We start from the raw sequence: 23,965 nt of genomic DNA, 5'->3' as shown, positions 1-23,965 counted from the left end.
ATGATATGAGAAAGTCTTGACTTTGAGACTTGGAGGAACAGGGGGTGCAAAGGGAAGTTCAAGGGAGAGCATTTCCAAGCTCTGTCCCAAAAAGAAGGAGAGAGATGGCTTGGAAAAGAGACCCCCGCCCACTGGGTCTGGTGAGGGGCTGAAGGGAGGCCCCTTGGAACACTGATTCGTGCTTCCCGCAGTTGGGAAGACCAACATGGAAAAGGTAAAACAGCCTGCGTGTCCGGGAAGTGACTGTCCTCTTCCCCAATGGAAGGGAATCAGATGTCGGTCCTAAATGGGAGTGTTGTCCTAGACTCATTCCAAATCCTATCCGAGAGGACCCCTTGAAAATGCAGTGAACCCAACAGAGCAAGTTCCGTGGAATGAACAACCAGAAGTCTAAGGGCTGAGTGTGGAGTCCCAGCCGAACGAGACGCCCAGGGGGCCAAGCAGCAGCAAAGTCCGGGGAGGGCTCAGAAAAGCACCAAGCTTTAATCCCTGTCAGGTACAAAGACAGCAAAGCCGTCCTGTGACAGGATCAGTCGAGTCAGATGGGTGAGTATTCATTTTCTCTTCCCCTCTTCCTGTCTGGCAAGGTACATGAACTAGTGTTGGTTAGAGGGCGGTTGAGGTGAACCACGAATAAAGAAAAATGGCTGACGATACCTCCCCCCTTGGTGTCAGTTAGCCCATCTGATTTGGGAGAGCAAGTTTGGGAAAGATACAACGCCAAGTCAGGTTTGGAGTCTTGATTACTGCACGGGCATTTTAATAACTGAACTCAGACTGGCATGGGAGCTATAGTGCCCAACCTTGGGTCTTGCTATTCTCCTCCAAAGGCAAGGGCAATTTTGAAGGGATCATCAGAGATAAAATAAAGATGCTCGTTGATTTCACTTCACTGATTGGTCACGTTCAATGTACAAGTTTATTCTAACTCCCATCCTCCCTGAACCTTTTACCCGTCCTCCCTTTAAGAAAAACAAAGACAAGGGGGTGGTGCCTGGGTGGCTCAGTCAGTTAATCGTCCAACTTCAGCTCCGTCATGGTCTCACACTTCCTGAGTTCGAGCCCCGCGTCGGGCTCTCTGCTGTCGGCGCAGAGCCTGCGTGGGATCCTCTGTCCCTCTCTCTCCGTCTCAAAAATAAATAAAACATTAAAAAAGAAAAAAAGAAAACAAACACAAAAATCATTTGTGGCTCACCTTCCACCTCATCTCACGGTTAGAAATCCTTTAGCTTGTAGGAATGGCCCTGATTCCAAAGCTTCTCTAAGCAAATCAGAAACATAAACAGAACAATGCAAAAAGACAAAGGAGAAGGAGACAGGGGACCAGAGAGCTTTCCAAAGGCAAAGGACGGGGTCACTTTCCAAAAAGAGAATGTATGTTTTAAGGGGACCTGGGATTTTCATCAGTTAAGGTGAGACACAGACATGGAAATGAAGAATTTTTTGTAGTCACAGATCCCTAGAAACGGGAGGCCCAGCACGCAGGGCCACATCAGTCAGCAGACAAAGAGAAAGAGGGGAAGGGTTAAGAGCCCATATGGTGGCTTCTGTGGGAAAGAGTGTGTGAAGCAGTGTGATCTGGCTTATGATGGCTAGTTTGAATCATTTCGGCCGACTCTGGAGCACAGGGGATGGCATGAGGGAACAGTGGCCTTGAAGGCAAGAGCCCCCCTTCCCCAAGGGGTGGCTAGGGGTTTGCATTTGGAAGGTGCACTTGAGGGCAAGTTGTTTACCATCTCTAGGAATTGGCTAGCCCTGAAGCAGGGGAGGGGTCTCTCCGGGGTCAGCAAAGCCCCAAGATGTCAAAGCGTCAAAAAGGAGAAAAGAAAGGGACACGGTAATACAACTTGAGACACCATATGACAGAGTCAAATGTTGCAAAGAGGTCGAGGAAGTTGGATCCTAAAACCAGGTGTCAGATTTTCCGGCTGAGTGGCCACTGTGAGCACTTTTAGGAAGCGGTGTGGACACAGTGCTCAAGGCAGAAGGGATAAAGAAGAAAGTTGGTGGCTGAGAAATAGTATCAGGGGCAGAGGGCGCCTGGGTGGCTCAGTCGGTTGAGCATCCGACCTCGTCTCAGGTCATGATCTCACGGTTCGTGAGTTCAAGCCCTGTGTCAGGCTCTGTGCTGACAGCTCGGAGCCTGGAGCCTGCTTCAGATTCTGTGTCTCCCTCTCTCTGCCCCTCCCCAGCTCGCACACACACACTCTCTCTCTCTCAAAATAAATAAACTTAAAAAATAAAAAGTATCGGATGCTTAGAGTACTCTGCGTGTATATATAACACTGAAAGAAAGCAAGAAAAGCAGTAAGATAGTAGGATAAGAGAAAAGTTATTTTGTTTTGTTAGACTTGTTTTTGTCTTAGCAGACAAGGGATATAAATTTGCTTGTAGGCAGAAGAGAAGAAACCGGGATAGAGAGAGAGAAAGAGCTGTAAGAGGTTGGCCCGGACTCCCAAGGAACTTCAACCAGCTTCGATTTCTAACAGCGTGCAAGTGGATGTCGGGGCTCGCAGTGAGACGATGCACGACTCCAGCCTCTGGCCGCAGACACCTTTGTGAGTGGAGATTGCAATCAACTGGCCCAGACGCAGGGCACTGACACTGCACAGGGCCCAACATGGCTCCTTGAGAACTTTTATCAAAGGTTGTCCTTCAGTGTCTGGTTTCCTACAGTCTTGGGCCCAGAAGCCTCCACAGATTAGACAGAAGAGCTTGATTTTCCTCTGCCATGGGAAGGGTACATCAGTGTCTTTATCCATTTTTTTTTTCTGTGTCAAGAATATGTTTATAGAGGTCAAGCTCTTAGTAATCACATCATCCAGCAAAAAAAAAAAAAAAAAAAAAAAAAAAAAATCAATTCGTTTACAACAATGAGGATGTTTTGGCAAAACCATACTGGTGGAATTAAGGGAGCTGCCTTCCAGAACACCAGCTCCAACAGATTGACTTCTTAGAAGACAGAGTCTTATATTCGTCCTTGTAGCCAACTTCTGATTGATAAATACACCCTCCCTCCCCAGCAGAGTATTGATACTCCATTATACCCCACTGCAAAACTATAAAGTCACTTCTCGATTAACACACATTAAATCAGCAAGTATAGGTAAGAAACAAGTCTTGTCTGTTCAATCAAGCGTCCTATAAAGATTCACTGTCTCTTTCGTCAAGAAACCACACCAAGCCTGAGGGGAAAGACGGTAAGAAATCTCCTTTGGAATAGGCTCCTACAATTTATGCAAAGCACGTGCCAATGTCATTTCCTTTAAATCTCTGTGGGCGCGGTCATTAATACCATGGTCTCCGTTTTACAGAGGAGAAACCTGTAATTTGGAGTTTACGTGATTTGCAGGAAGGCACGGGGCTGGGACATAGTAGCTGGGATCCAGGTGTGAATGGAGGGAACTGGATTAGGAGGTCTTTCCAGAAACACCCTTCCTCAGCTCTTTCACCACGAGGAGAGTCAGTGTGGGGAGAAATGGAAAACGGGCTTGTGAGCTTAACTTCTAATGCTGAGGGCTCTGCTACGATAGGCCTCAGCTCGCACATGTGTGCACACACACACACACACAAACATGCATACGTATACATGCACATGCACACATACACATGTGCACACACATACACAAACATGCACACATACACACCCACATGCATGCACAGGCACACGTACACAGAGATGTGCACACACACACACATGCATACACATGCACACACAAACACACGTGTGTGGTTATGCTCTCACCTGCACACTGGGCCTTTTCACACATGGGCCTCTGGTGGAAATGGCCCCTAACACCTGCAACCTGACATAGCTAGGTTCAATTGTCTTCTTCTCGGAGGAGATAGAAAAGAGCATGGAAGGGGCATTTCCTTCCTTCACCCGTTAAAATTAGGACACCAAGTCAGATCCTCTGACTCAGATCCTGGGCTTTTTCAACACGGAAGACAAAAAGAAGTGGCACGTGGGGCCTCTGGTGTCAAGAAATTAACAATCAAGAGAGAAAACAATCCCCCAAAAGGGAGCCCAACAAAGGGGGTCCCAGTCTCTAAACCACATGCTTTAGAGAAAGGAGAGCTCACTTGAGGCTTGACTTGTCGAGAAGGCCTCTGGAAGAGGGCAGGTTTACATTGGTGTGTGGCTCAAACCGACACACAGTGTTCATTCACCCTGTTAGGACCTCACCTTCACCAAAAAAGGAAACAGCCACCATGGCTGGCTGCCCACCCTTCATCGGATCTCACTGGAGCTCTGGGAGAGACCACTCCCTTCTCAGGGAGCCCCGATGTATTAGCAGCAAGAAAATTTTAAGTTGGAAGGAACTCTTCTCCTGGGGAAAACTAACCATGACAGAGTTTGGCACAGGGCTAGGCTGAAGCTCTACACATCCAGAGCCCTAATCATCTGCAGGCGTTTTAGGAACCGGTCCTGTGCACTGGATGGTTCTCAGGAAATCAACGGGGAGAGACTCTTTCTCCTCCCCAGGGACCCTTTGCCCTGTTCAAATTTGCCCTGACTAATCGTCTTAGTAGGTGTTGGGTCAGAGTCAGCTAGGGGTCTGACTAAGGTCACTTACTGGCTTTGTTTACACTGCTAATTTTATCATTGCTTGGAAGGCTAATGGTATTATTTATACTTTAACTATGATAAATGTCTAGTTAAAGCAGGGTTGGGGCAAGTTAAAGACCAATACAACAAATCCAAAACTTTTTACACAGGAAATATTAATATTTTTGAGCTCCCCAATCTTTCCAGAATCTTGTACTTGACAAGGAAAAACGGTCCTTCCAGCCCAAAGCTCCTCATGTTCTAGTCTCGGGACAACCAACATCAAAACCCCTGGCCCGTGTCTGGCCGATGGCGCCGATCGAGGCTTGAGAGCTTCTGATGAACCAGCTCCACGGACGATGCGAAGAGCTGGAGAAGTAAGGGTTCAAGGCAATGACTGGAAAGCCAGTTGTCAGCTACATTTCAGAGCCATCTGTTCCTGTTTAAGGCTTCGAGGGAGGCTTGGACTCTTAACAATCTGTGCAATAGAACAGAGCCTGTCAAGATTTCATGTGCACATAAGTGACCTGGGATCTTGTGAAAATACAGATTCTGTTTCAAGATGTCTACGGTGGGGCCTGAGACGCTGCCTTTTTACAAACTTCCAGGTGATGCTATGCTACCGCTCCACAGGCCACACTTTGAGTAGCAAATCAAAGAGAGCACTGCAGGGTCAGGGGATGATTCAATACATGAGTGGGCATTGGCTTGGGGGCGTCTCCTCAGCTGGACACACAAGGTTTGCCTTTCCACTCTCTCCAACAAAATGCGCTTCTCGATGCTTTCTGAGCGAGCTGCCTGATTTCCCTTCTGCAACAGAGTGCTCACGTTATTCCCAATTATAGACTAGTTTCCTCCTGGCCAATGTGAATCTGAGAACTGTTTTTTTAAGTTTATATATTTTGAGAGAGAGAGAGAGAGAGAGAAACATGAGCAGGGGAGGGGCAGAGAGAGAGAGAGGGAGACAGAGAATCCCAACACAGAGCCCCACATGGGGCTCAAACTCACAAACCATGAGATCGTGACCTGAGCTCAAATCAAGAGTCAGACACTCAACCGAGACACGCAGGCGCCCCTGAATCCTAGAATTTCTGCTCCACCTTCAAGATCTATCTTGAATTTGTCTTGGCATGGGATGAACCAGCTCCCAACTTGGGTGAGGTTTTGTGAGGGGTTTCCCCCCCTCTTTTTCTCTTTATAACTAGAAGTTTGCACCTTAGGCCACCTTTACCCAACGTGTTCCCCACCCCTGCCTCTGGTAACCACCAATCTGATCTCTTTGTAGGCATCTGTTTCTTTTTTCTTTGATATTCCACATATAAGTGAGACCATAGAGTATTTGTCTCTCTTTGTCTGACTTATATAAGTATAATGCTCTCAAGGTTCATCCGTATTGTCACAAATGGCAAGATTTCCTCATTTTTGATGGCTGAATAATATTTCATCATATGTATGTATATATACTTACATGTTGTGTCTCTCTATATATATATCTATATTGTCACAAATGGCAAGATTTCCTCATTTTTGATGGCTGAATAATATTTCATCATATGTATGTATATATACTTACATGTTGTGTCTATATATATATCTATATTGTCACAAATGGCAAGATTTCCTCATTTTTAATGGCTGAATAATATTCCACTACATATATGTATATATGTACATATATAGATATAGATATATATCATGACTTCTTTATCCATTCTTCCATCAAAGGACACTTAAGCTGTTCCAGTGTTTTGGGTATCATTTTTTTGGAAAATAATAATTCCAATAGGCATGAGGTGATAGCTCGTTGTGGTTTTTATTTGCATTTCCCTAGTGATTAGTGATGTTGAGTTGGGTGAGGTTTTATAACTGCCCTCCCACCTCCCTGTCCAAGTTAACAGGTGACAGAACTGTAAAGTGGCAGGGCCAGAGTCCTATCTCCAGCCTAGTTAGTGGATAATTATGACTTAAAAACAATTTCAAGGTAAAGTGAGATGAGCTGCTGGCTAAGTGAACCGTGAAGCCATTGATGCTAAAGGTATTCTGGGTGGTGCGAATGGTCACTGGGGGCTAATGAGAGAGTGGAGGAGGGGGCAAATAGGGGTGCTGAGGTTTGGCAACAGGTTTGGGTGCCTGCCATTTAAACCAACTGGGAACTGGTGTGCTGCCTTCTTAGCGGCTGGGCAAACCTCCCAAACTCTGCACCTGAGGGGTGAGGACTGAGCCAAACCCTCCCTCACCCTGCACCTGCCGCAAATCTATGCCAAAGTACAGCCCTCTACTTGGACACAATCAAATCCTGCCAGCCCTACTGAAATCCTAAATCTGTGTCTCTTTATTCAAGTATTCTTTGTGACCCTCAGCAGACTCCTCAACTTACCCTGGTCAGGTGCCCAGGATAAGACCATTCATCTTATGTAACCTGAAGCCCATATTATATGATCCTATTTGGGGAGAGAGGAGAGATACTCCCAGGGAGTTTTCTCCTCTGTCTACAGCCTTCGTTGATGAAGGAGGTGGAAACAAGGCAGGGCTCCGAGATGGGGGCCCTGGGCTGCTGGTAGGGAGGTTTGTGGAGATTTAAAAGCCTCAGCCTGCGTGCGGCCTTTCTCCCTCTTCTCTTGTGACCCTGTGGTTCAGCACAGAGCCCCCAACCCCTCTGGAAAGGCTGCCCTCCCTCGCCTTGGGCCCTGAACTCCTCTTTCAGGCTCTCCATTGCTGACCATGGAAAAAATATCTCACAGATCAAGAGAACAATGAATGAGGATGTGCTAAGTGGTGGCTGTGTGTGTGTGAAGCTCATCGTAGCCTGTTCTGAAGAACCTGCACACCCTCTGAGCCCACACTCGCAGGGACTGATTGGCCCGGTGCTGTCCTGGCCCGAGGGGAGTTGTAGTTAAAATTCCAGACCTCTGCTGTGCTAACTCGCTTGGGAACCCCATTACTAACACCAGATTCTGGGGGTAGAAGACTGTTTCCAATTCCTGCTGGATTATAAAGCAGCCACGATTGGGGACTCCCAGGAAGCAGCTGCAGTCTGGCAATGGCTTAGGTCATGAGAGCTTTTGGAACCACAGAGCCCTGGGAATTGATACGCACCCTAGGCTTTCTCGGAGATGTGTTATGTCTAATTGCAAGTCCTCCTGCTGCCCCAAATGCCAGACCAGTGGAGGAGATGGTTGTTTGCTCTGGCCTCTTGGGAGGTCCCTCATGCCTCCTTGGTGACCTAAGCACTAGAACCCTCGTGTATTTCACTTACATGAGTCACCATTTGGGCAAAAGAAGACATCTCTTCAGAATATAGAAGCAAACCCACTAAGAATCCAAATTAATCATAGAACATGTATTTGTTCCTTAGTGTTCAGTAGGAAAGTAAACATAAGCCAGAGAACTGCAAGACAGTAGGTACTCTGCTTTGTTGAGAATCACGGAAAATAGTCTGGCCAGGATGCTCATGAAAATCAGTCAAAATGCAAAAGTCGATTCCACAGCAAAATGATAAATTCAGCATCGGGCTGCCCACATCCTTTATATTTTCCACAGTCAAATCGTGTCAGCCCTACTGAAATCCTAAATCTATGTCTCTCTATTCAAGTGTTCTTTGTGACCCTCGGCAAACTGGCATGCCTGGTTCCATTCTCGTTGTGATTTTTTGGATGTCTGATTACTCGAGTAAATGGGACCTTTTCCCTGTGACGTTTTCCTAATGTGATCGCTTTACTATAATGGTGTTGAGATTAAAAAAATTTTTTTAATGTTTAGTTTTGAGACAGAGAGGAAGCGGCAGAGAGAGAGAGGGAGACACAGAATCCGAAACAGGCTCCAGACTCTGAGCTGTCAGCAGAGCCCAATGCGGGGCTCAAACTCATGAACCGAACCATGAGATCATGACCTGAGCCGAAGTCAGACACTCAACCAACTGAGCCACCCAGGCACCCCATGGTGTTGAGATGTTATAACTGACCACATTACTGTGGTTTCTTGTCAAGTCTCAAATTTTTTAAGTGTGTCTTAAAATGTCTTAAAAAATGATTCCTTACATTTTGGTAGTCAGGTAGATTTATTATTATTAATGTATTAGTTAAGACACTGAGGTTCAGAGAGATTGGGTGGTTTTCCAATATACTATTAGAAAGTGACAGAATGTGGGGCAGTTTTTATACTAGAGGGGTCGTCAATCCCTTGTAAGTTTGAAAATAATTTGCCCATAAAAGCGTCTAGAATTGACACATTTATTACTGGTAAGATGTTGACTTTTTTCAATTTGTCTCTTGATTAAATATTTACTTGAGATTTTCTACTTCAGTAAACTTTTCTAATTTATATTTTTCTAAAGTTTGCAAACTTACTAGCTTTGGGCTTTGTAAACATTTTCATAATATTTTATCTATTTGATATCTGTGATTATACATCTCTTCTAATACCTAAAGTTATGTTTTTGAATGATCTCGGTTTTTTTAATCAGACAAGCTGAACTTTTTTTAACTATTTATTATTGTATTATTTATAAATCCCATTCCATTAATTTCTGTTTTTAGGCTATTTATAAATATTTCAATTTTACTGTTTCATTTTTCCTATCCTACTCTTATTTTTTTCTCATTTTCTTTTATTATTTTTCTTTTTCCCATTTCTTGACTCTTTTTTTTTTTTCATTTTGCTTTGTCTACAAATGAAGGTATAGCATTACGATTTTTTTTGAATAACGTTCTGTTAGCCACTTCCTATAAGTTTTACTTTGTACTGTTCACATTATCACTGCTTTCTAAATACAGTTTAATTGAAGGATTAATGTTTCCTTTCTTCCAAGAACTACTGAGGGCAGTGAACTAACATTTCCAGATGACAGGGATTATTTTATTATTACATTTTGGTTATTTATTTCTAGTTTTATAGATTTGTAATAAGAATGCAGGGTTCATACAATTTCTGTTTAATAGACAGCATGTTGTCACCTTATCACATAGCGTAGCATATTAAAACCACTTTATTGGTAGTATTTAAATTCTCTCCATATCCTTTTCCCCCTTCGATTTAATGATGACTACAAGAGATATGCTAATGACTCACAAGTAGCTATGTATGGCAATTGTTCCTGCAAACTTGAAACAGTTTTTTGATTCATCTATTTTAATGTATCGGAGGCCCAAATATCCACGATGTAAAATATTTTTCTTGTGGACTATAATCATCAATAACAAAAATATTTGTCTGAGGTATTTTTTGCTTTAAATTCCACTTTTATGTTAATACCACAGTGTTTTTACTTGGCTTGTATTTACATAATTTGTTTTATCACTGCCTTTATGCTTACAGTTTTATTTTAAACAAATTACTCTATTCCAATAATTTTCAGAGACGAAGAGTGCTAAAGGGCTTAGTTATTTTTTTTTACTCAACCTCTCTCTTACTCCTTTAAGTCCCCAGAAGCAACTCTTTCAAAGGGTTCCAGCCTTAATGGCCATTGTTATTTAATCTAAACTTCTGAGTACTAGAAATTCTTTTATCAATTTCAGACACTAACTGCTGGTTCCCTATTATACCGCTCACTTACACCCTCTTTTCCCTTTTCTTGATTCTCCCAATATAGTTACATTTCAATTTTTTGTTAAATCCATGTCTAGTGTTTTTATTATTAGAACTATAGAAATGCTGTTGACCATTAAACAGATCTTGTACAAATTTTGGTTATTCCTCAAGTTAATAATCTCTTCCATTTTCTGCTTGTTTATTTCTGCCAGGCCCTCTGGTTATCTGCCCGTCCAGGAACACTTGTGAAACAAAATTTCACAGCTTGAGTTTTTTGAATCACCAAGTGATGTGAATTTGAATGGTAAATCCACAGGAGTGCCGGCTTGTGGTTCGGTGCTGCCTCCCAGAGCCAAGGTGACTTTCCTTGCAGTCCCTGGGGGTGGAGACTGGTCATAGGTTCACTTCTGTCACCCTCCCTGTAAGGATGTGACACTATAGTGAAAGGTCTCCTACTAGACTTTCTACCTTAGGTAAGTCCTAGGTTTGAATTTTGTCCTGCCCCGCCCCTCCCTTCCCACCCCATAGATACAGATTTACCCTACCATTCTCCTTTGCTGTTGAAATCATTTGTCTTTGGTTCTGCTTTTCACCTTCACATAGTATGGTAAACATGTTTATATGTATATGCTTGTACACTTATATATACATATTATATACATACTGTGTGGTATGTGTATGTGTGTGTGCATAAGTATAGAATTGTGGACTGGACACGTACCTAATTCCTGGTAATATTTGTCTCTGAAGAAGAAGGAAGAAAGAGAATAGCTGTTTTAGTAATTCAGGCCTGACAAGGACCACTAATCAGTATCAGCAGGAATAAAGAAGATGCAAATGTAAGGACCATTTGAAAGAAATAACTTGTAGGACTTGATGGTACTTCACACAAGAAATGAAGAAAGCAGCGTTTCTAGCTTGCAGATTGAGAGAGATACTCGTGATGCCTTTTGTTGATACTAAAAATTTGGGAATGGACCTGATTTTATGGTTTAAAAAAAAATTTTTTTATGTTTGTTTATTTTTGAGACAGAGTGAAACAGAGCATGAGTGGGGGAGGGGCAGAGAGAGAGAGAGAGAGGGAGACCCAGAATCCCAAGCAGGCTCCAGGCTCTGAGCTGTCAGCACACAGCCCGACATGGGGCCAGAACCCACAAACTGTGACATCATGACCTGAGCTGAAATCAGACACTTAACTGACTGAGCCACTCAGGTGCCCCAGAATGGACCTGATTTTAGAAAAATAATCAAGAATTTAGATACATTAAAATTTGAGTTACACCATTCAGTCAAGAAATCTTTTTAGAAAAACAGTATTATACTAGTTTCATGTGTAAAACATAGTGATCTGACATTTATATACATTATGAAATGATCGCCACGATAAGCTGTTACCGTCTGTCACCATACAAAACTATTACAATATTACTGACTATATATTCCCTATGCTGTATTGTACATGCCTGTGACTTATTTCTTTTGTAATTGGAAGTTGGTACCTCTTAATCCCCTTTCCCTATTTCATCCAGCCCCCTACATCCCCCCACTCTGGCAACCACCAGTTTGTTCTCTGTATTTATGAATCTGTTTCTGTTTTGTTTTGTTTGTTCATTTGTTTTGTTTTTTTAGATTCCACGTATAAGTGAAAACATATGGTATTTGTCAGTCTCTGACTTATTTCACTTAGTATAATACCCTCTAGGTCCATCCATGTTGTCACAAATGGCAAGATTTCATTTAAAAAAATTTTTTTTAACATTTATTCATTTTTGAGAGACGGAAAGACAGAGTGTGAGTAGGGGAGGGGCAGAGAGAGAGGGAGACATAGAATCGGAAGCAGGCTCCAGGCTCCGAGCTGTCAGCACAGAGCCCGACGTGGGGCTCGAACTCATGAGCTGCGAGATCATGACCTGGGCTGAAGTTGGACACTCAACTGACTGGGCCACCCAGGCACCCCAAGATTTCATTCTTTTTTAATGGATGACTGATATCCATTGTAAGTATACACCATATATTTTTTACCCATTTGTCTATCAATGGGCACTTAGGTGGCTTCCATATCTTGACTATTATAGATAATGTTGCAATAAACGCAGGGGTGCATATATCTTTTTAAATTAGTAGTTTTGTTTTTTCAAATAAATACCCATAAATGAAATTGCTGGATTGTATGGCAGTTCTATTTTAACTTTTTGAGGAACCTCAAATTTTTAATTTTTGAGGAACCCCCATACTATTTTCCAGAGTGGCTGCACCAATTTACATTCCCACCAACTGTGCATGAGGGTTCCCATTTCTCCACATCCTCTCCAATATTTATGATTTCTTGTCTTTTTTTTATACTAGCCATTCTGTCTGGTGTGAGGTGATATCTCATTGTGGTTTTGCTTTGCATTTCCCTGGGGATTAGTCATGTTGATCATCTTTTCATGTGTAGGCATCTGTATGTCTTCTTTGGAAAAATATCTATTTAGGTCCTCTGCCTACTTTTTAATTGGATTGTTCGGGGTTTTTTTTGTGTTTTGTTTTTGTTTCTTTACTCAATTGTATGAGCTCTTTATATATTTTCAATATTAATCCCTTATCAGATATCATTTGCAAATATCTTCTCCCACTCAGTAGGTTGCCTTTTTGTTTTTGCTAATGGTTTCCTTCACTGTACAAAAGCTTTTAAGTATGATGTAATCTAATTTGGTTTTCTTTCTTTCTTTTTTTTTTTTTTTCTTTTTTGGCCTTTGTCTGAAGAAGCAAATCCCTCCCAAGAAAATACTGCCAAGTCCAAGACTTTAGAGCCTATGTTTTCTTTTAGTTTTATGGTTTCAGGTCTCACATTTAGGTATTTAATCCATTTTGAGTTAATTTTTTATACAGCGTAAGAAAGTGGTCCAGTTTTCACAACACCATTTGTTGAAGAGACTGTCTTTTCTTCATTGTAATTCTTCCCTTCCTTGTCACAGATTAATTGACCACATAAACACATGTTTGTTTCCGGGCTTTGTATCCCGTTCCATTGATCTCTGTGTCTGTTTTTGCTCCAGTACCACACTGTTTGGGTTACTATAGCTTTGTAGTATAGTTTGAAATCAGGAAGGATACTTCCAGCTTTTTTCTTCTTTTTTAAGATCGCTTTGGCTATTCAGGGCCTTTTGTGGATCCATACAAATTTAGGATTATTTCACAGGATTATCTGTGAAAACTGTCGTTGGTGTTTTGATAGGAATTGCATTGAATCTACAGATTGCTTTCAGCAGAATGGTCATTTTAACAATGTTCATTCTTCTGATCCATGAATGTGAAATATCTTTCTACTTATTTTTGTCATCTTCAATTTCTTTCTTCGGTGCCTTATAGTATTCAGAGTTCAGGTCTTTCACATCCTTGGCATGTTTATACCTAGGTATGTGATTCCTTCTGATGCAATTATAAATGGAAATGTTTTCTTAGTCTCTCTTTCTGATAGTGAATTATTAGCATATAGAAACGCTACAGATTTCTGTTTAGTAATTTTGCATCTCACAACTTCACTGAATTCATTTATTTAGTTCTAATGTTTTTTGGTAGAGTCCTTAGGGTTTTCTACATACAGCGTCATGCCATATGCAAATAGTGATAGTGTGACTTCTTTCTTACCAATTTGGGTGCCTTCTATTTCTTTTTCTTATCTGATTGCTGTGGCTAGGACTTCCAGTACGATGTTGAACAAAAGTGGCAAGAGTGGGCATCTTTGTCTTTTCCTGATCTTAGAGGAAAAGCTTTCAGTCTTTCACCACTGAGTATGATGTTACCTGTGGGTTTGTCATTTATGGCTTTTACTATGTTGCATGTTTACTCTATACCCACTTAATTGAGAGTTTTTATTGTAAATGGGTGTTAAATTTTTTGAATGCTTTTTTGGTATCTATTAAGATGATCATACAGTTTTTATCCTTCATTTTGTTAATGTGGTATACATTGCATTGACTGATTTGTAGATATTGACCATCTTTTCATCCCTACAATAAATCCCATTTGATTGTGGTGTTTGATCCTTTTAATGTATTGTTGAATTTGGTTTGCTAATATTCCATTGAGGATTTTTGCATCTGTGTTCCTCAGGGATACTGGCTTGAAATTTTCTTTTTTTGTAATGTCTTTGTCTGGTTTTGGTATCAGGGTAATGCTCAGCCTGTAGAATGAATTTGGAAGCATTCCTTCCTCTTCAATCTTTTGGAATAGTTTGAGAAGGATAAGTATGAACTCTTCTTTAAATGTTTGGTAGAATTTGCTTAGAAAGTGTAGTCTTAGGGGTGCCTGAGTGGCTCAGTCGGTTAAGCGTCCAACTCATGATTTCAGCTCAGGTCATGATCTCATGGTTTGTGAGTTTAAGTCCCATGTTGGGGTCTGCACGCTGACAGGGTGTGGCCTGCTTGGGATTTTCTCCCTCTCCCTCCCTCTCTACCCGTCCCCTGCTTGCATGTGCTCTCTCTCTCAAAATAAATAAACTAAAAAAAAGTCTAGTCCTGGACTTTTGTTTCTTGGTAGCTTTTATTTATTTTTTTAGCATTTATTTTTTGTCAATGTTTTGTTTATTTTTGAGAGAGAGAGAGAGAGAGAGAGCGTGCATGAGGGGGGAAGGGGCAGAGAGAAGGGGACAGAGGGTTCAAAGCAGGTTCCACACTAACAGCAGTGAGCCCGATACAGGGCTTGAGCTCATGAACCATGAAATCATTACCTGAGCTGAAGTCAGATACTCAACCGAGTCACCCAGATGCCCCATCTTGGTAGTTTTTGAAGTACTGATTCAATTTCATTACTAGTAATCAGTCTGTTCAGATTTTTTATTTCTTCTTGATTCAGTCGGGGAAGACTGCAGGTTTCTAGAAACTTATCCATTTCTTCTAGGTTGTCCATTATTAGCATATAATTGTTTGTAGCAGTGTTTTACCTTCGTATTTCTTTGTTGTCAGCTGTAACTTCTCATCTTTCAGTTCTGACTTTATTTGGGCCCTCCTTTCTTTTCTTATGTATCTTGCTAAAGGTTATTTTATCTTTTCAAAAAACCAGCTCTTAGCTTCACTGATCTTTTCTAGTTTTGTTTTGTTTTAGTTTCTATTTAATTTCCACTCTGATCTTTATTGTTTCCTTCCTTCTACTAACTTTGGGGCTTTGTTCTTTTTCTAGAACTCCTAAAGAGTATAAGACATAAAAGAACTAGAAAACTTTGCTCTCTTTGCTTGGGATTTGATGAGTTTCTTTAGGGTTATGTTTGGAGTCATTTCTTTGTATTTTTTGTGTATCTATTATAGGTTTTTGATTTGTGGTGACCATGAGGTTCATATACAACACCCTATGTGTATGGCAGTCTACTTTAAGTTAATGGTCACTTAAGTTTGAACACATTCTAAAAGCAGTACAGGAGAGTTGGCAGACTATATGAGACTTTTTTTTAAAGCGTTGATAGCACAAACTCACTTGATCTGAGACCCAACATAGAAGCAGCGGATGGAGAAGTGGGCCAATGTGAAGATTGATTGACTAATTTTAGGTCGTGTGCCCACAGAGGCAGGGATCTGTAGCAACTTTCTCCAGTAATGGACACACTGGTGGGCACCATTTTTCTTACTCTATATGTCCCTACCTGGCCTGACACTGGTGGGTGTCACTTCTGACATGCTCCATCTACTTTACTAGCACTGCTCACCCTGCCCTGGTGTTTCCCTGTGGACCCGCTCTGCTCAACTCACCTGCCCCAGCAGGCACCTCTCCAAAAAAACTCCTATCCCGCCACACCTGGTGGGCAGTCTTAGCCTGGACTGGCACTGGACTGGTGCCCCTGGCAGAAGAGCTTTTCTGCTGGCCTTCAGGTCATTTTCGGAGAGAGATGTTCCATATGTAGTTGTGGTTTTGGTGTGTCCGTGGGAGAAGGTGAACACAGGGTGTTCCTACTCCGCCATCTTGTTCCCAACCCAACAAATCCTTACGGACACCAATGTATACTCAGGGCCTAGCACAGTTTTCCCGAAATTCTTAATGGAATGGTCAAGGGTATAAGGTACTAGGTGGGTGGCTGGGCACACAGAAGTGAACCAGGCAGGTCTATACTCATGGTCTATACTCATGGACTTTTGGAGCTTAAGAGAATAGAAATGGCTATTATTAGGCTGCATATAGATGTACTGGATCCCAAGGTTCCTGTATAGTCCACTAACGGGGGAGGTGGCCCCGTCTGGATAGGCTCAAGGAAGGCTTCAGTGTGGAAGACGCCATTAAACAGAAGTTGAAGGAGACACAATCTGCCCCACCTGGTCAGAGGCTCTCTGGAAAAGACTGAAGCCTTGACCTAAGCAAAGCAGGTGGGAGAAATGGCCACCAGGTAAAGGAAACACCTGTATGAAGACCCGGGGGCAAAAGAGAGCAGGCAGGTTCCTGGACCTGAGAGCTGTTGGGTAGAGCTGCAGTGGGGAAGACACAGAGGACAAGGACAGAATGAGCTGCTCTGGAACCTTGACTCAGCTTTTCCTGGTGCACACCAGACTTGGGTTGGGTAGAGGGTCCCTGCCAAATATAGCAGCACTTGAATGTCTGTCTGGATGATGATTTATAGAATGAAGCTCAGCCCTCCTGAGGTCAGAGTCCCTGTGAATAACAAAATGTTTTGTCCCACTGTGCGAACACTATGCTGGACGTGTTCTAAAGCTGTCATTGCCTTGTCAAAATGATGGGAGAGGAAAAGAGCAAAGGAGGAAAAACAGCTGGAGTCAGTTACACTTAAGATACATATAGTTTGGAAATAAATTATCTGTCAAAGTGTGTTTTGTTTCTTGCTTATTCCAACATGTTTGAAAATGTTTGAATTGTTTGGTCGAGGCCAGAATTCTCTAAGGATCAGGCTTTCACTTTACTGCATGTGTCTGTTAATACTTAACGGCCCTTTTCTGCTTGGCCTCCAATGATCTGCATCAAATAAAGTAAGTGACTAATCTAAGCTATGATTGGTGGAGGCCCTAGATCACCAAAATAAACTGTAGCAAAACTGCCATGCATCCAACAGCAAATACTGCTTGCTTCACCTTCAGAGACAACGCAGAATCTTACAATTTCACATCACCTTCCTGCTACTACTGGGGTCACCATTAACTATCGCTCAGATTATTACAGTGTCTTCCTAAGTCGTCTCCCTGCTTCTGCCCTTGGGTCCTCCATGGTCTGACCTCAGCTCAGCAATCAGAGATTTATTTAAAAAGTCAATCAGATCCTATCCCTTCTCTGCTTATAACCCTCCTTAGGGTTCTTCAGAGAAATAGAACCAACAGGATATGTGCATTCATAGAGACTTACTTTAAGCAATTGGCTCATATGATTGTAGAGGCTGACAAACCCAAAATCTGCAGGGTGGGCCAGCAGGTTAGAGACTCAGGGAGAGCCAGTGTTGCAAGTCCAAAAGCCATCTGCTGGCAAAATAGTCTTTTGTTCTATCCAAGCCTTCAACTGATTGGATGAGGCCCACCCACCCACATTATGAAGTACAATCTGCTTCACTCAATGTCCAACAATTAAAACGTAAACCTCATCCAAAAACACCCTCAAGAAAACATCAAGAGTAATGGCTGATAACACATCTGGGCCCTGTGGCCCAGCCAAGTTGACAGACACAATTAACCATGACTCCTCCTAACAATGGCTCCTCATGGCTGGTTATTAGCCCTGGCTGCACATTAGAATCACCTAGAGGGCTTTAACAACCACTGATCACTGGGTCACAACTTCAGAGAGTCTGGAGATCATGGGGATTTTGAAAAGCTCTGCAGGTAGTTTTAATGTGCAGAAAAGTTTGAGAACAATTGTCCTACATAATTGGTGCCTTTCAATATTATGACCTCCTCCTCTCTTCCTCAATGGTTTGCCTGCAGCCACACTGGCCTATTCTTTGAATCCTCTTAACACAATACACACACACACACACACACACACACACACACACACACACACACTATCCTTCAGAGCGCTTCTCAAATGACATCTTAACTCAGACCTTTCTTCACCACCCCATATAACACAGCAACCCCACTTCCTACCCTGGTTTATTTTTCTCCATTATGCTATTACCACCTAAAACACTATTACATTTGCTTCTTTAATTTTTTAAAATATTTATTTATTTTTGAGAGGTAGAGAGAGAGAGAGCGTGAGCAGGGGAGGGGCAGAGAGAGGGAGACACAGAATCCAAAGCAAACTCCAGGCTCTGAGCTGTCAGCATAGAGCCCAGTGGGAGACTCAAACTCACGAACTGTGAGATCATGACCTGAGCCCAAGTCGGATGCTTAACCGACTAAGCCACCCAGGTAACCCTACAGTTACTTCTTTATTGTTTTTATGTCTGTGTCTCTTCTGCTAGAATTGAAGTTCCACGAGGAGAGGGACTATGTTTGTTCTACTCATTGCTAAATCCCTATGGCTGAGAACAATGCCTGGTATCTAGCAGGGGGCTCAGTAAATATTTGTTGAATAAACAAATGAGTGATGGATAATGTGCAAATGTTCTTCCATCATAATTCAACTTTCAAATGTCCTAGAACATCTCACTGTTATGCATTTGAGCCCATTTTTGCTATCCCCAGTGGAGAGTTTCTCACATAGGGCAGGTCCAAACATGCAGGTTCTTTGGACAGGTCAATAATTTGGTTCCAGTCAACCAATAAGATGCCGTGCCTTCACAGGGAGTAGAATGGTGGTTACCAGGGATGGGATGGAGGGGGAAATGGGGAGATGCTGACCAAAAGACAAAGCTGTATTTATGCAAGATGAACATATTCTGGAGATCTAGAATATGGCCTGATAACTACAGTTAACAATACTGTATTACACGCTTGAAATGTGCTAAGAAGGCAGACCTTAACTGTTCTCACCAGAAAAAGAAAAGAAAGAAAGCAAATGGTAACCGTGTGGGGTGATGGTTATGTTAATTAGCTTTATCGTGGGGACCAGTTCACAGTGTATATGCGTATAAAAAATCATGTTGTACGCCTTAAATAAACACAATTCTTACTTGTCAATTTCCTCTGATTAAAGCTGGGGGGGGGGGAAGAAAAAGAAAAAGATGCCCTGCTTTCAAACCCGAATCCTCAGCTAGACCCCTATTTTAAGCAGAGGCAGGGGCTGGATCAGAGAGGGGTGACTTCTTTATTTCGGTTACAGTTAAGGAGTGCTGTCTTCGTTAGCCCTAAAGGCATACATTCCCATTATGTAAAAAAACAAAACAAATCACTTGTAGAGACCTAAACTAACCAGCAGCCACATTTTCACTTTACTCCATCCAGTGTTGGGAGACACCCCTACTGAGTGGGTGTGGCTGCTATGCTGACCCAGGAACCCAGCTCGCTCTCAGAGCTGAGAATCTCCCAAAGGCAAGATCCTCCGGTTCTGCAACTTCATCTCCCTGGAGAAGGCTCTCACTGGACATTTGTTAAATTTACAAGTCACACTATTTAATTACTTCAAAAGCTCTCAGGAGAGCGTTGGAAAAAAAACTAATCTAAGGCCACCAGTTACGGCCAGAACTAGAGCTTTAACAGAAGTCTCTGGACTGTGTCAGGTTTTTTCCCCTGCCTCTTCACAACACAGAGGAAACTTCTAGGCTCAGGGAATTCCAGAGCCCGCCCGCAACCCCCCCCCCCCCCCCGCCATCTCCTTTTCAGTTTATCCTGGGAGCATTTTCTTAATAAAACACTTGCACAGAATCCTTGACTCCGGTCTTCCAGAGAACCAAACCTAAGACATTTAGCACAGTTGCTCAGACCATTTTTTTCTGTATGAATGAAGAAATACACACATGATTCAGTTTCCTTAAAATGCAATCCCAGTGTCACCTTGTATTAAATTATTGTATTAGGAAAACTAGCATAAGTGATAATATATATATCACTGAGGAAGAAGATACTTTTTTCACAGGCTGCATATGATTAGAGGCACCTTTCATAGAACTTCAATTCTTGGGACTTAAACTTCTCTTTGTTCTTTTGGTGCGTTGGCAAGGAACTGCACGGTCTATCAACTGTCTTTATTGGCACGAGAGAATAATCCATTCTGAACTCATAAGACATGATACTTTCTGAAAAGATGGATTCATGGAAGTCCCAGAATAACATGCATCCAAGACACCTGTCTTTGAACCCCTGCTCCGTACCCCCCTGCTTCTTTGATCTCCTTTGGTTCCAAGACTTAAGGGAACCGTACTGTCCCTCTTTCCCATCTCAATGTCTCCCATAGTGGCACTTTGGCTCAAGTCAGGTAAACCTGTGGAGGATCCAGAATCAATCTCTGTGTGAGTACATTGATATGACGTGAAGATATTGATAAGACACAGAGAAAAATGGCTGAAATTCCAGAGATTCAATGCGATAAAAGAGTAGGGAGGAAAAAAGTGAGTTCTGGGCTGGACCCTTGAAGGAGATGATGTGGATAAATGTAACAATGAGAGGGAGATAATTTTTAAAACTAACAACCCCGTACGGGACTGCCTGGGTGGCTCAGCCGGTTAAGCGTCCGACTTCGGCTTGGGTCATGATCTCGTGGTTTGTGGGTTCAAGCCCCACGTCAGGCTCTGTGTTGACAGCTCAGAGCCTAGAGCCTGCTTCGGATTCTGTGTCTCCTCCTCTCTCTGCCCCTCCCATGCTCATGCTCTGTCTCTTAATAATAAATAAACATTCAAAAACAAAAAAAAAAAAAACTAACAACCATACAAGCAAGGATTTGAGATGCATAAGAGTGACAGGGAAATTGGGCTAGCATAGAAGATGAAACAGCTAGAATTATCCCAGAGGTTCATTTCTGCTTTAGCATTTCACTCCTCCTCACCCTACGTTGTTATCAACTACTCAATTCCAGTCTCAAGTCCTATCTCCGCACTCCAATTAAAGTCGTATGGGTTAAGGATGATCCTGGACACACAATTAAAAGACCTAAACATAGCCTTCTAAAACTGAGTCAGGAAGAATTAGAGAATGCGAACAGATTGATTATCAGCAATAAAATGGAATCGGTAATAATAATAATAAAATTCCCAACAAACAAAAGTCCAGGACCACATGGCTTCACAGATGAATTCCACCAAACATTTAAAGAAGAGTTAATACCCTTTCTTCTCCAACTATTCCAAAAACCAGAAGAGGAAGGAAAGCTTCCAAATTCTGGGCTTGTAGACAAAGATAAAGACACTACAGAAAAGGAAAAACCAGATAAAGACACTACAGAAAAGGAAAACTACAGGCCAATATCTCTGATGAACACAGATGCAAAAATACTCAACAAAATACTAGCAAATCAAATCCAACAACACATTTAAAAAGTCCTTCACCATGATCACGTGGGATTTATTCCAGGGATCCAAAAGTGGTTTGATATCCACAAATCAACCAATGTGATACATCAAATTAAAAAGAGAAATAATTTAAAAAACCATATAATACCAATAAATGAAGAAAAAGCATTTGATAAAGTACAACATCAATTCATGATAAAAAAAAAAAACTCTCAGGAAAGTAGGTTTAAAGGGAACATACCTCAACATAATAAAGACCACACATTAAAAACCAATAGCCAGCATCATACACAATGGTGAAAAACCGAGAGCTTTTCCTCTAAGATCAGGATGTTCAAAAAGACAAGGATGTTCACTCTCAACACTTTTATTCAACATAATATTGGAAGCTGTAGCCACAGCAATCAGACAAGAGAAAGAAAAAAAGACATCCAAGTTGGTAAAGAAGAAGTAAAATTTTGACTATTTGTACGTGGCATGATACTGTGTATAGAAAACCCTAAAGATTCCACCAAAAAACTACTAGAACTATTAAATTCAGTAAAGTCATGAGATAAAAAATTGATATATATATCTATATCTATCTATCTATCTATATATATCTATAGATAGATAGATAGATAGATAGATATCTGTTGCATTTATATACACTAATAATGAAGTAGCAGAAAGAGAAATTAAGAAAACAATCCTTGGGGTGCCTGGGGGGCTCAGTCAGTTGAGCATCTGACTCTTAATTTTGGCTCAGGTCATGATGCCGGGGTTGTGGGATTGAGCCCCGTGTCAGGCTCCATGCTGATGGGGACCCTGACTAACATTCATATTCTCTCTCTCTCTTTTTCTCCCCCCCACCCTGGCTCATGCATGTGCACTCTCTCTCTGAAAAAAAAAAAAAAAAAGAGAAAACAATACTTTTTACAATTGCTCAAGAATAACAAAATACCTAGAAATAAACTTAACCAAGGAGGTAAAAGATTTTTACTCTGAAGACTATAAATTATTGGTGAAGGAAACTAAAGATGACAAAGAGAAAAATATTCCACACTCATGGATTGGAAGAATAAATATCGTTACAATGTCCACTCTGCTCAAAGCAATCTACACATTTAATGCAATTTCTATCAGAATACCAACAACATTTTTCACAGAACTACAACAAATAATCCTAAAATTTGTATACAACCACAAAAGACCCTGAATGGCCACAGCAGTCTTGAGAAAAAAGAACACAGATGGTGGTATCACAATCCTGCATTTCAAGATATATTACAAAGCTTATAGTATTGGCACACAGACACATGGATCAACAGAACACAATATAAAGCCCAGAAATAAACCCATGATTACATAGTCAATTAATATTTGACGAAGGAAGAATATACATATGGGAAAAAGACAGTCTTTTCAACAAATGGTGCTGGGAAAACTGGACCACCTTTTTACATCACACACAAAAATAAGCTCAAGATGGATTAAAGACCTAGATGTGAAACGTGAAACCAGAAAATCCTTACAAGAAAACATAAGACAGTTTCCACATGAGGATCTCAAATCCTTAAAACAGATAAGCATATCTACACTTTGAAACGAATGGATCAATATTCCTCTCTTGGCTAAATTTCTGGGAATGACAGGTTTCAATCTCCTCCAACTTGATAATTAATTACACTAGATTAACGGACTCTAGGTAAGAGCCCCCAAAGCATTTCTTCCAATTCAGAAGTATGGATGGCTGTTTGAGTATTCTTAAATGCATCAGACAGAGGATTCCACTCGCATCCATATGATCTGTATGCAGACTCTACCCCCAGATTGTAAATCTATATCACACTAACCACATCACTGGGGACAGATCATTTAACTCTTCTGAGCTTCACTTTTTTCTTGTAAATGAAAATAATGATGCCTATCTTAGATATACTAGTAAGTGATTTAAAATCTTGGAAAACAGCACAATTTTTGGACTACAGTGGTATTCCCACAATGTTAATTTCTTCATGGTCTGGAGATAATAACATCTGCCCTGCCTTTCCCCCAAGCATTAAAGAAGAATAATATGGCCAAACAGGTATAAAAGTATTTGTATATGACACATGAATTTGCACCATCATGATTATTACATTCCTAGATTGTGAGTGTTGACGTTGGTGTATTGGGTTAGGATGAAGTCTGTAGAAATGATAATAAGTTAGCTTCTTTTGTTTGTATTTTTCAAGTTCCAATAACAAAGAAGGCCACCCAGAACTGGTTTAGACAATGAAATCAAGTCTTTTCACAGAGGACATTTTTGAACAGATGCCAAGTGACAGAGTTTGGACCAGGGGATGAGAATCCATGAGAAGTATCCCTGATACTGGGCCCTGCATCTCACATCAAGAGTTTGATTGCTTGGTGTACTTTGGGTATCTATGGAACTACCACAACCTTTTCTTTGGGCTGAAGCAATGGTCCCCCAACAAATATCCTCTCAGCAGCCCCTGCCTGCACCGCATGGTAAAGCCCTAGCCAATGGTCCTGGTCACTTACACAGATGTTTTCTCTCTCCCTTTCTGTTCCCTGTCCCATTGTGGCTTCCAAATTCATTTCATTTTCAA

General features: G+C 41.6%; 1 long non-coding RNA gene across 1 annotated transcript in view; it reads right to left on the bottom strand.

Moving 5' to 3' along the window:
• Positions 1-4,807: 4,807 nt before the first annotated feature.
• Positions 4,808-23,965, bottom strand: part of LOC122233722 — an 85,177-nt gene continuing 66,019 nt past the window's right edge. The window contains exon 3 of the long non-coding RNA XR_006211397.1: positions 4,808-5,027. This is a non-coding gene — a long non-coding RNA (uncharacterized LOC122233722). The remainder of the gene's footprint in view (positions 5,028-23,965) is intronic.

The sequence above is a fragment of the Panthera tigris genome, chromosome E1 (genome assembly GCF_018350195.1).
Source record: "Panthera tigris isolate Pti1 chromosome E1, P.tigris_Pti1_mat1.1, whole genome shotgun sequence".
Taxonomy (NCBI): domain Eukaryota; kingdom Metazoa; phylum Chordata; class Mammalia; order Carnivora; family Felidae; genus Panthera; species Panthera tigris.
This window is presented reverse-complemented; position numbering and strand designations above follow the sequence as displayed.